We start from the raw sequence: 12,144 nt of genomic DNA, 5'->3' as shown, positions 1-12,144 counted from the left end.
GACAGAGCTGCGTCTGCAGCCTGGCAGCGGTGTGGCGCGGCGGCGGGGGGCCGGGGGCCGGGGGCCAGGGGCCGGTTTCAAGCCCAGGCGAGGCGCTGCTGCTGCTGCACTCCTGGGGGAGGAGCCTCGGCCGCGCACAGCTCCAGCACAGCGCCCTGCGGTCTGGGAGCGCCTGTGGGAGACCTTCCACACGAGCGCCGGACACCGCGGCAGGCGACGCCCACGCCGGCTCTGAGGCGCACTTCGGACACAACCTGCGGTCAGACCTGCTCAGATCTCGGAAGGGGAGCCGGGCCGGGCCTGGTCAGCGCCGGGAATGGAGTCCTCTCGCCAGTTGGAGCTGTCAGTGGTGCTGGTGGACCAGTAGGGGGCGATCCTCCTCACTCCGGACCATAATTCCCCCCTGTATGTTGACCAGGGACACTGTGTCCTGTGATCTGTCCTTGGGATGAGACACTAAGCTGAATTCCTGATGACTGGTCCCTTATTGCTATGGCCCTATTTGTGATGGGTGGTATCTGGGGTGTCCATGCAAAACTCCTCTCTGGTCACCCCCCCCCCGATTTCCCCCTAACTGAATAAAAGCAGCAGTTTCTCTCCCCCCCCCACACACACACAGTCCAGTTAGCTGTGCAGAATGACCGCTATGTGGCCCAGGAGACACACTTCCACTGGGCTGCCAGTACTCCTGACCAACCATCTGTCCATCTTCTAACGGCTTCTTCCATTGCAGGCTTGTGGGGGAGCTGGAGCCTATCCCAGCAGGCAACAGGCACAAGGCAGGGTACGCCCTGGACGGGACACCAGTCCATCGCAGGGTACACACACTCACACCAGGGCCAATTTTCCCCAAAAGCCAATTAACCCACCAGCATGTCTTTGGACTGTGGGAGGAAACTGGGGCACCCATGGAATCCCAAGCAAACCTAGGGAGAACATACAAACTCTGCACAGACAGCACCCAAGGTTGAGAATTGAACCCGGAGCCCCAGTGCTGTGAGGCAGCAATGCTGAATGCTGAATGCTGACCGCTGACCGCTGACCACTGCACCACCCTGCCACCCGCTGCTGACTAATCCCAGAACAGGAACAAGTCAGGGTTTATCCCAGGCTGAAAAGAGAAGAAAAAAACAACGTTTCGGCAGCAATGGCTTCTTCGGGTGTGAGCTACCTACTTGGACTAATTCCAAAATATATATATATAGAGATACCGTGTTTATTTTTAAAAGAAACGTTGCTGGAAATGTCATCTCCTAAGATGCTGATTGGCTTCCCAGGAGGGTGCACACCAGCGCGTGGGATCTCCGCTGGCTGACACGCGCACTCTTCCAAAGAAGATCGAATGCAAAACTCCGGCGGAGATAAGAGCGCGGCAGAAAGTCGTTAAAAGCCGGCAAAGGTCACTACCGTGGGCTGACGAGCAGAGACAGATCCTCCGCAGTCACACGCACCGAGGCTGGGGCGGACCAAGGTGTCGGGGAGCGACTCCCTTCAGAAAATCGCGGTGAGAGTCCTAATATTAGAACTAACAGTTTCACGACCAACCGATTGAACAATCGTCTCTTCTGTGGTTTCTGTTTCGTAAACACGTCCCTTGCTGGCAGATGGGAGATTAGCTCAGCTTTGTTGTTGTTGCAAGTGGTTAAACAAAACTGCACGATTCTCCCCACCCCTCTCCCCAGGTCTGACAAAAAATAAAAATAATCTTGGCTTTATCTGTTGCTTTGGTTCATGTGTCGCAATACGAACAGATTAAAAGGCATCGTAAAAGGACGTCACAGCGCAGCACGGGGCGCGGAGCGAGGCTCCTCGCGCTCCCAGACCAACACCTGTGCACGCGCTTGTGCCCCTGGGCGCCCCATTCACATATATGCATGAATACAAATATACTAATACTGCTACGAATTAGTACTGTATATACCGAGCTCATCTCCACCCGTCTGACTGGGGTTCGAGTCTCCTCTCTCTGTGGCCAGGAGGTTGCCCCTTCACCAAACTTCTCTCACCAGCTATCCCAAACGGTCACAAAGCATTCAGTTCTTGGATTTTGTTTGACCTTGTTAGAAACATTTAAGAAGTGTTTTGATGTGCCCTACAAAACGGTATGTATATGGGCAGCACTAAGATTGCAAGTGGAGCATCCAATGGGTTTCAAGTGAATTCAGCAACAGCAATATTGACCTTGAAAATAGCAGTTCAGGCTGGCCTGCACGCTAGCTGCTTGATTGACAGGTTCTGTTTTTTTTTTTTCAGATGCAATTCCTCTGAGCCTCACCCCAGCTCCTTCCCAAGTGCACAGCAATTCCTGTCCGTTTCAACACCGGCTAACTGATCTTTTTTAAGCAAATTCTCTCCGTGGCGCATTTGAATAAACAGACGCTGCAATAAAACTCGACCCACGCACGTGGGGGGGTCGGGGCCAGTGTGGAGGTGACGCGAGTTTTATTTTCCACGTTCACTGCGGGTGGGGGGGGCGAGGACTCGACTCAGGCGACCTCAGCACCCTCGGACTGCCTCAGTGCTGGAGGGAGTAAATACTGGGCTCTGTCTACAGTCCGGACTGGGATACGCACTGGCGCTGTACTTCACAAATGTAATGGACTTTAAGAGTATTGGACCTTGCGCCCGACTCTGATGGTGACGAAGTGTATTTGAGTCCTGGTAGGTGTTACAGGAAGCATGCAGGGTAAATTATAAGGGTCTACAGTTCACTGCTCTTCATTAACCTCCACTGTGGCGAATATTCTGGTGGGCATGCTGGGCGTGAGTTTCAGGTGTCTGGAGCCACGCCCTGATGGTTGCACGATACCTGATGATTTGAAGTGTACGCTTTCCAATTTTTCAGCAGCAGCTGTGGCTGTATTCCAATTCAGACCTGCATACAGGTGAAACTGTCCTCAAGTCAGGGTCATTACCCTGCTTGAACTACCGGAATTACATACACGATGGACAACTTCTTTCTTAGAACAAGGCAAAATCTTTACAGTGCTAAGCCACCCTGGAGCTACAAAGTGGCTACAGCCATGTCCAGGTGCAGTTGGAATAAGGATGAGGAGTGGGATCCCGGAGTCTGTTAAGAAACTGGGAGAGACAAACTTTGCCAACTACGTGCAGAAAACAAACAGGAAGTAGGCAGTCTGGAATATCATGGCTCGGCTATCTGAGCACCCTGGGGACCACAGGTCTAGTAGCCAGGACAGCCCTGTCCCTGTGTCTCCTCTCTGCTCCACTCAGGTCTGTAAAGGGGCAGCGTGGTGGCTCTGTGGACAAGGGTCTGTGCCTGTGGCTGGAAGGTTGCTGGTTCAAATCCTGCGGCTAGCAGAGGAATCCTACTCCGTTGGGCCCCTGAGCAAGGCCCTTCACCGCAACTGCTCCAGGGACCCTGCACTCTAACCCTGAGCTTCTCTCCCTGCCTGTGTGTCTCCTGGAGAGCAAGTTGGGGTCTGTGAAAAGACATTCCTACTAAAAGAAATTGGATATGACCAATAAAGTGATCTGATCTTAAAGCCATCATGACTCAGGACTTTCCACACCACCCTTGTGTGTGAAAACCATGACTCGGGACATTTCTCAGCACCCAGGGGGCTCTCTTATTGGTCTCTATTTTATTAGCAGTGCTGACTCTCTCTTCACTGGGGATCCCTGGGGCTGGAATGAGCTGTATCTGCAAGTTGTCGTGATTTCTGCAGATCTCCAGACATGTCAATCTCCACAGTGACTGAAGAGAACCAAGTGGTCAACTGGCACGAACTCCAGACAGTAACAATCTAAATGATTGATCATAAAATAATACTGATGATTTTAAGTTGTTCTTAAAGAGAGAGTGACCACAGGAGGGACACAGACAGGGGAGAGAGAGAGAGAGTGACCACAGGAGGGACACACACAGGGGAGAGAGAGAGAGTGACCACAGGAGGGACACACACAGGGGAGAGAGAGAGAGTGACCACAGGAGGGACACACACAGGGGAGAGAGAGAGAGTGACCACAGGAGGGACACACAGGGGAGAGAGAGAGAGTGACCACAGGAATGACACACACAGGGGAGAGAGAGAGAGTGACCACAGGAGGGACACACACAGGGGAGAGGGTGAGAGAGTGACCACAGGAGGGACACACACAGGGGAGAGGGTGAGAGAGTGACCACAGGAGGGACACACACAGGGGAGAGAGTGACCTCAGGAAGGGGTGAGAATGGACACACACAGGGGACAGAGAGAGAGAGTGGACACAGGAGGGACACACACAGGGGAGAGAGTGACCTCAGGAAGGGGTGAGAATGGACACACACAGGGGACAGAGAGAGAGAGTGGACACAGGAGGGACACACACAGGGGACAGAGAGAGAGAGTGGACACAGGAAGGGGTCAGAGTGGACACACACAGATGAAACACATTAACCACTTTTCTACGATTTAACCCAGGTCTTAGTTGCACAAATCGTGCGATTTGTCTTTTTAAAATTCTTCAGGATTTCCTGCCATTAGCAGTTGTTACGGTGGCGGTCCAGTCAAAAGGAGAGCTGGAGCGTTTCCCGATGACCCGCTGGCAGTCACAGAGCTGTGTGTGTGTGTGAGGGGGGTTAAAATAACATTTGCAAAGCGCAACAACGGAGCGCAGTTCTTTTTATACAAATGACGGGGTTAGGAGCCACAAAGGCAGGTGTCTGCCGGTGTGTAAGTGGTATTTAAATTCGCAGTCCCGGGTAAGCCTGCGGTCTGCAGCCGGACTGTAGCGGCATTGTGAAGCCAGCGAGCGGCCTATAATCGCGCCTTTGTCTGCTGCGCCGGGCTCCACACCTCGCTCGCTGAGAGCACTTTGGGAAAATTAAAAATGCAAATCGTGCGCTTTCCATACCGCTCCGGGAATCGGACAAGCATTTAACTAAAGTGTCACGCTTGGCTCTTACCCATATATGTATATAAATGCCATTATTATTGGAGATTTTCCACAGAAGCGCGCCGAGCTATTTGAATGCTAGCAGTTGCAGCGTTTTGGATTTTTATCTCGCCTGGTGTGTGTAAGTGTTTTTCTCCAGAAGTCTCCAGAATTTCATTAAAGTTCTCCTGCCTAACCTGACAAAAAAAAAAAGTGATTTACTTTCCGGAAATCTGTGTGCCCAAAATTAGACATTTAAAAGCCGGTCCGAGAAGAAAAGTGGATTCGAGAAATCGGATCCAATCCCCTTCCCCTCCTAAAAACACTTTCGTGCTCTGTGACCGTCTGCAGCGCTCGGGGAGATGAGTCGGGCGGGACCCGCTTGGGTGACACAGGACGAGGCGACCCGAGCCCAGCTGCAGGGGTTAATGAAAGGGGTCTGAGCTCGGTATATATATTGTAACGCAACAATAGGCTCGGGCGGGCGCCCTTGTCGCATCAGCTCGGCCCCGCACTGTCGGGGGCTCGAACCCGGGACTCCCGCGTCACTCAACAGGGACCCAGCCCGGTGAGCTAAAGAGAGATCTCTCTACAGCCCCGTAGCTGTAGTCCTGCTATCACAGGGAAGGGCGGCGACGTCACCGCTCTGGTAAGCCGGCTCTTACACACCCTGATGGCCGTATGCGTGATACTGGTTTTGTAAAAGATGGTGGTTCGGCACAGCCGAGTGTGAGTGATTCGCCGTCATCACCCCCCCCCACCGAACTGCAGTTAGCAACTTCCATTTCAGATACGGTTGTGCCAAACTATATATAGAGAGTGAATCTACCCATTTACGTCCGTGTTCCCAAGATGTGTTGGGATGTGAGGAAATTGTCTTCCTGTCTACAGTGACAGGGGAGCTGGCGGGGCTTCCCCGGCAGGATCTATAGATCGCCATCCAAGCGGCAACATCGGAAGACGCGGAACAATTTGAACTGTGATCAGAAGGAGAGTTTTTCTTTGGATGAAATAAGTGATTTAGAAATCACTTCGAGTGGAACTCTGACGGCCTTTCCGCTCGGAAATTGCCGGAGTCACTTTCTCAGGTGATCAGCAGTTTACAGGCGCCTCTGGGTGTCCAACAGGACCAGCTGGATTCGGGTGGGGATTCTGGACCAGGGGCCCTGCGCTTGTTGCCTGTGAAGGCAGTAATTAATGCAGGATTACATGTAAATCAAAATTTAGTGACGGTGTGCAGAAACTCATTCCTGATTTTGTAACTGGTCTGCTGCGTAATGTGTGCAGGAATACCTATTTGCGACGCTATAATAATAATTTTAATAATAAGACAGGCCGTGCTCGGACGCACTGACGATCCGTCTCTTTCCGAAGCCGCGCTCGCGCGACGTCAGAGCAGGTAAGAGGTGAGAGCGCGCGCGAGGCGCATCCGAGGGGGGCTCGGCACGAGCAGCGGTGTGTCTGCTGCCTCCAACTACCCCCCCCCCCCACACACACACACACCGCCCCCCCTTCCGGGGAGCTCATCACCCGATGGGTTCACCCACGGAGGCACAGTGTTCTGTTTTCGGTTTCTTCTCTTTCTTTCTGTTACTGAACCGGAGTGCGGAGGGAGGGGGGGTGAAGACTCTCAGCTGCTGGGAGGCAGATAGCTTATCAGTGTCGCCCCAGCCGGCCGTCCACCCCCGTCACACACAGGCGCGCGCACACACCCGGGCAGAGGGCGCTCGGTCTCCTGCCGACTTTTATTGCTGATTATGAGACCCGAAACGCACTGTCCTTTTTCAGCCTGGAATAAACCTTGACCTGTCCCTTTGCAGCCTAGACATGCGGACGTAGCTCCTTACTTGATTAAGGTCTCTTTCTTGGCCCTGTACAACTTCTTGCATTAGGAATTTGTCTTTTCACAGACCCCAGCTTGCTCTCCAGGAGACACACAGACAGGGAGAGAAGCTGGGGGTCAGAGCGCAGGGTCAGCCATTTATACGGCACCCCTGGAGCAGTTGGGGCGAAGAACCTTGCTCAGGGGCCCAACAGAGTAGGATTCCTCTGCCGGCCAAGGGATATGAACCTGCAACCTTCCAGCCACAGGCTCAGATCCTGAGCCACAGAGCCAGCGCACCACATTATTATTATTAGTAGTAGTAGTAACAACAACGACAATATTAATAATAATAATAATATAGGGCAGCACAGTGACTCAGTGGTCAGCATTGCTGCCTCGCAGCACTGGGTCCCTGGGCTCAGTACCTGGGTGCTGTCTGGGGAGTTTGCATGTTCTCCACATGTTCACATGGCTTTACCGCAGTCCAAAGACATGCTGGGAGGTTAATTGGCTTCTGGGAGAGCTGGGCCTGGTGTGAGTTTGTGTGTGTCCTGCAATGGACTGGCGTCCTGTCCAGGGCGTACCGTGCCTTGTGCCTGTTGCCTGCTGGGATAGGCTCCGGTTACCCCTGAGTTGGCTAAAGAGGCAGACAATGCCAGGGTATGGATGTGAAAGTGCACACAGGGGCACAGGGATCTGGGGTTCAGCCTTCTTCTGGGGGTGAGAGATGGGGTGCGCGGTACAGGGGTGGGGAGAGTGGAGACGGGTGGTGGGTGCAGGACTGGGGTTCAGGTTCCCACAGGAGACAGCAGGCACAGCAGACACTTCCCACAGGGAGCCGGCAGGTACCCCGATTGCCCCCCTGCAGGCACCCCGACTGCCCCCCGCAGGACCAGGATTTGAGCAGACACCTTTATGAAAGCACCCTACAGAGCCTAAGAAGAGGAAGGCAGGCAGAGTCACTGTCAACAGAAATCCAGTCTGACTTTTCTCCCAAAAGAAGAGGAGTGAGATACAGGCTCAGTCTGTGAGCCTCCTGGTCTCTTTTCCTTGCCTTAACCCAGTGGTCCCCAAGCGTGGTCCCGGTGAGCCCCACAAACCTGCTGGTTTTCACTCCAGCGCCCCTTCAATTAGACAGCTGAAGCCTTCCTTGATCTGAGAAGCTGCTTCGTTTGAGTACCTGCGTTTTGTTCCTAGTCACAAGTTTGGGGTTTTGTTGCACTAACAAACTACGACGTTGAAGAGCTGGGAACAAACATCTCAGATTCATCTGATTAGTGCTAAGTCAGTGAAGGGTTTGATGGTGTATCTGTGGGTTCGTCTAGAACACAAACCAGCAGGAGTGTGGGTCACCGGGGCAGGGACTGGGAACCACTGCCTCAGCCCCTGGGGCCCTTAGTTTACTGAGAAATACAAACAGAGGAGCTAGAGACGAGAGAAGATCATACAGCCTGTTTGGCTCCTTTGTTCAGAACTGATCTCATCCAGCCCATTCCTGAAAGCAACGAGAGTATCAGACCCAACAGCATGGGTTGGGCAGCTTGTTCCACACTCCCACCACCCTTTGTGAAAAGAAGTGCCTCCTGTTCTCAGCTTTGGATGCCCTTCCATGGAGTTTCCACTGGTGTGAACTCCTGGTGCGTGCCTCTCTGCTTATTCTGGAGAAAACCACTGGCTTTGACTCTGTCGGTGCCTCTGAGGATTGTGAATATTAGGTTCATGGTGCAAATCGACAAAGGCTGGGTTCCTTCAGCCTGTCAGTGCAGGACTTTCCCTTCAAGCCCTTGAATGTTTCTGGATTCTCTTCTCTGGACTGACTCCAGATACCTTTTCTACAACCTGGTGACCAGAATTGTCTGCGGTTATCTAAATGAAGTCTTCCTGGTGTGTTATACAATTCTAACATATATCTCTTGATTTAAATTCTAAAACAATGTGTTCTGATGTACTCTCTGTCCAACACAGCAGTGTTCTTATTCATTGCAGGGCTATCTCTAAGCACCTTCTTATTTTCTTATTAACTCTTTCTGCGAGAAAACGTTTTGAGACAGCCAGATGTTGTTGGGCAGTGAAAAAAAAACACCTTTAAAAATAAATCTACAAACGAAAAATAGACTGAAAAACAGAAATAAAAAATGATTTGCATAGTTCGGTTGACATGAGTCCCACACAGCACAGGGTCAGCGAGGGAGGGGACGAGGGCTGTGGGTTGTGATGGCTCTATTTCAGGCTTCTGCTTCAACCCCTGAAAACCGATGTGTCAAACAGAGAGAGAAACAGCTGGCCAGCTCCTCCACTGCCCCCACAAACACAGAAATGGCCTCCAGGCTCTGAGGACAGTCTCCCTGCTGGAGCACGGTGGACAAATTCACACTCTGAAGCAGGGGTCCCCAACCCAGGTCCTGCAGATCCCCAATCCAGTTATTCTTACTGGTCACCCGGATTCTCCTGTTATTTGAAGATGAGGAACATGTGTTTCAGCCACTGATCAACTAAGTGAGTGATGTTTGCATGAAGGGCACACTGTCCTTTGAAGGCTGATGGATGTCTTGATATTAATTCCAGATGAGCTCTAAGTTAATTAATTAATTGCTGAGAGCAAAGCACTGGAGCCCCTGTGCTGGTAGAGGCGTAGGGGAATTTGAGATCATTTGAGGTCATTTTGTGTCATTTCTGGAGTCTGGTGTGTATTGACCTAGAAAGCAGTAGTCTTTTAGCTATGCCAGGTGCAACTAGAATGAAAGCCCAAGGAGAGAGGATTGATAGCTTTCCAATGCATCCGGCATTCCCGCTGGACGCCTCTGTGACCGCACCTGCTGAGCTAAGGACCCCTATGCGTGCTTGTCAGCTCTCCGCTGCCTAGAGCTAGTCTCCCAGCTTCCAGACCCCTCTCTCAGACTGCTCCCTCCTCTTCACTTCAGAGTCACCCTCGAGCCAGTCCAGAAACTGCTGCCGGCCCGTAACGGATCCCAGTGCGCCCTCAGCAGATATCGTAGTGTCGCAGGCTGTCTTCCGGTTGTGCCCCAGTCTGGCCACAGTAAATGACATCACTAGTGCTCCGGACTAAGGTGCAGCATCTTCCAGGGTTTGGGTGCTCTTGGGGGTGAGAAGACAGTCCTGGGAAGAGTTGGTGGCAGTCACTGGAATCAAGCTGTGCATTGCTCATCTGAACATCACCAAGACACTCCAGAATGTGAGAAAGCAGCATGATGGGTCTGCACAGGAGGGAGTGAATATGAGGGACTGCAGTGAAGGAAATCGGGGTGCCCCAGTAAACTGGGGAGCTGTGGGGGGTGAGGGAATCCAGTCTGGCCTGCAATGGCATTGCCTGGTTGCCCACTGGAGCCCTGCTGCCTTCCTCTGTCTCTTCTCTCCCGCCATCTGTGCAGCTGGAGGCTGGAAAAAGAGGCCTGTTTCTCTCCAGCGCCCTGACAGCTGCTGACCACATGCTCTCCGGTTTGACGCCTTGGCTGGAGCCCCATTGTGCAACGCAGCAGGCTTCTGGTTTTCCGGACCTTCATGAAAAAAAGGCCACGCAGGCACGCTGAGGCACCGTTGTGTGTGCGCGTGGAGGGGGGCGGTGGTTTGGTTTATTCGTTTATCAGCACGGCAGACGGGTCGGGGTTTTTGAAAAAAAGAAATTCTGCCCTGCGGACAGGGTTATCTCGCGGGGCTCGGGAAGCGGCAGCGAATGAGGGCGAGAGATTAGCAACCACAGCCCCGGGCCCAGCGGACACACGGGCCCATCCGTTGGAGCCTGAATCCGTCTCTCCCTCTCCCGCTGTCTGTTACAGTTGCTGTGCGCTCATGGCCCCCGCTCCATCCCTTCCTACACCCCCTCCCCCAGCGGACGCAGTGACTCCGTCTCTCTCTCTCCTCCAGAGTGCTCTACACCCAGAGCCCCCGCCCCGCCGGGCTGGAAACAGCTGGGGGTCTTGTCTGGCCCCCGCTGCGCCAGGAGGAGGCCGCAGTGTGGTGTGGCTCTCGCCTCTCCTTGCAGAGAGCCAAAGAGGGGACAAGAGGGTCCAAGCCCATTAGACTCTGGGACAGGGGGGTATAATATGTCTAAAAGGGCCCAAAACAACTTAGCAGCTACTGTACAACCACCGCTGGAAAAAAAAAAGGTGTCATGTTTTTAGCTGGAAGTAGCTGGAATTCCATCAGGGAACTATTTGCAGGATTAATGGTGGCTGAAAATAAGCAAAGGGGATGTTGATGCGAAGCTGATGCATCAATGTCCCTGTGTGAGGGTCTTCTGGATGACCCCTGCAGGCCAGAGGTCAAGGTTCAAGGGTCAGGGTGGCCAAGTCTCTCTGCGGACAGAGTCGCTGGCTCTCGTGGGTTTTGTTCTGACTGGGCATAAGATGACTTTTAAAAGCATTCTGCTTCGATGTAGGATCTGGGCCAGGATTTTTCTGTCTGTGGGCAATATCCAGTTCAAATGCACGGACACGTCCAGGAGGGAGGGGAAGGGGAAGAATTAACAGTTCAAGAGCATGAAATGTTCTTGAAAGGAGGAAAATTTCCAAAGACCAATATGGTATTCAAGTTCTTAAATGTCTCCTCTAAACAAATAATAGAGAAGAAGAACACGAAAATGCAGAAGGGAGAAGGGCATATTTTCTTTTCCTCTATTTTTCCGAACAGACCTCTATTGCATCAGATATAGAGCTGTCTGGTACTTTTGTGTGCTTATAAGGGAACAAGGGCCTTTGTGTGGAGGGACTGTGGCCTGCCAGTCCAGTCCCCAAGCTCTAGTATGAGCTCATACCCACCCCCCCAGCTTCCTCACGCCCACTGCTGGCCTACCCGACCCCCCAGGCCTTATCACCACGCAGGGCCGGCTGCTCTCTGCTCTCCCTTCAAAGCCTGGCTATCTCTTCCATCGCAGTCCCGGCCTGTTCTCAGACTCCCTGCCTCTCATGGGCTGCTGTTGTGTAACAGTTACTGCTGGTAGGAGGCATTAGAGTTTGGGAGGGGGAGTGGGGGTGCTGCCCATCATCATGAGGTCTGCTCTGCCCTAACTTTGCACCAGGATGGGCTCTCCATTGCTCTATCCTGATGAAAAGCATGTTTATAGGCCCCTGCAGTGTAGAGGGACATTTCTGGCATTGTTACGATTAATACACAACAGACTGTAGCCACTAGATTGGTGATTAAGGCTTGTGGCGAATTCTGCTGCAGAGTTGCAGGATGTAGTTTGGGCGACATCTACCGACCGTTAGCGGAGCCAATTACAATTTGATTCGGACCTGTTTTTATTGGCTTGACGAAAAAAAATCCCGCCAAAAGCTTCACATTCGCAAAACTGAATGTGACAACACCCTATCGTTTATTTTGTAACAGTAATAAAAGCTGCCCCCCTTCCCAGTTATGTGACACCGTGATCCGCGTCTCCAAATACCGAGGAAAACGGTAGCATTGCGAAGGTGGGTGGTGTG

Source organism: Lepisosteus oculatus, chromosome 2, assembly GCF_040954835.1.
Source record: "Lepisosteus oculatus isolate fLepOcu1 chromosome 2, fLepOcu1.hap2, whole genome shotgun sequence".
Lineage (NCBI taxonomy): Eukaryota > Metazoa > Chordata > Actinopteri > Semionotiformes > Lepisosteidae > Lepisosteus > Lepisosteus oculatus.
This window is presented reverse-complemented; position numbering follows the sequence as displayed.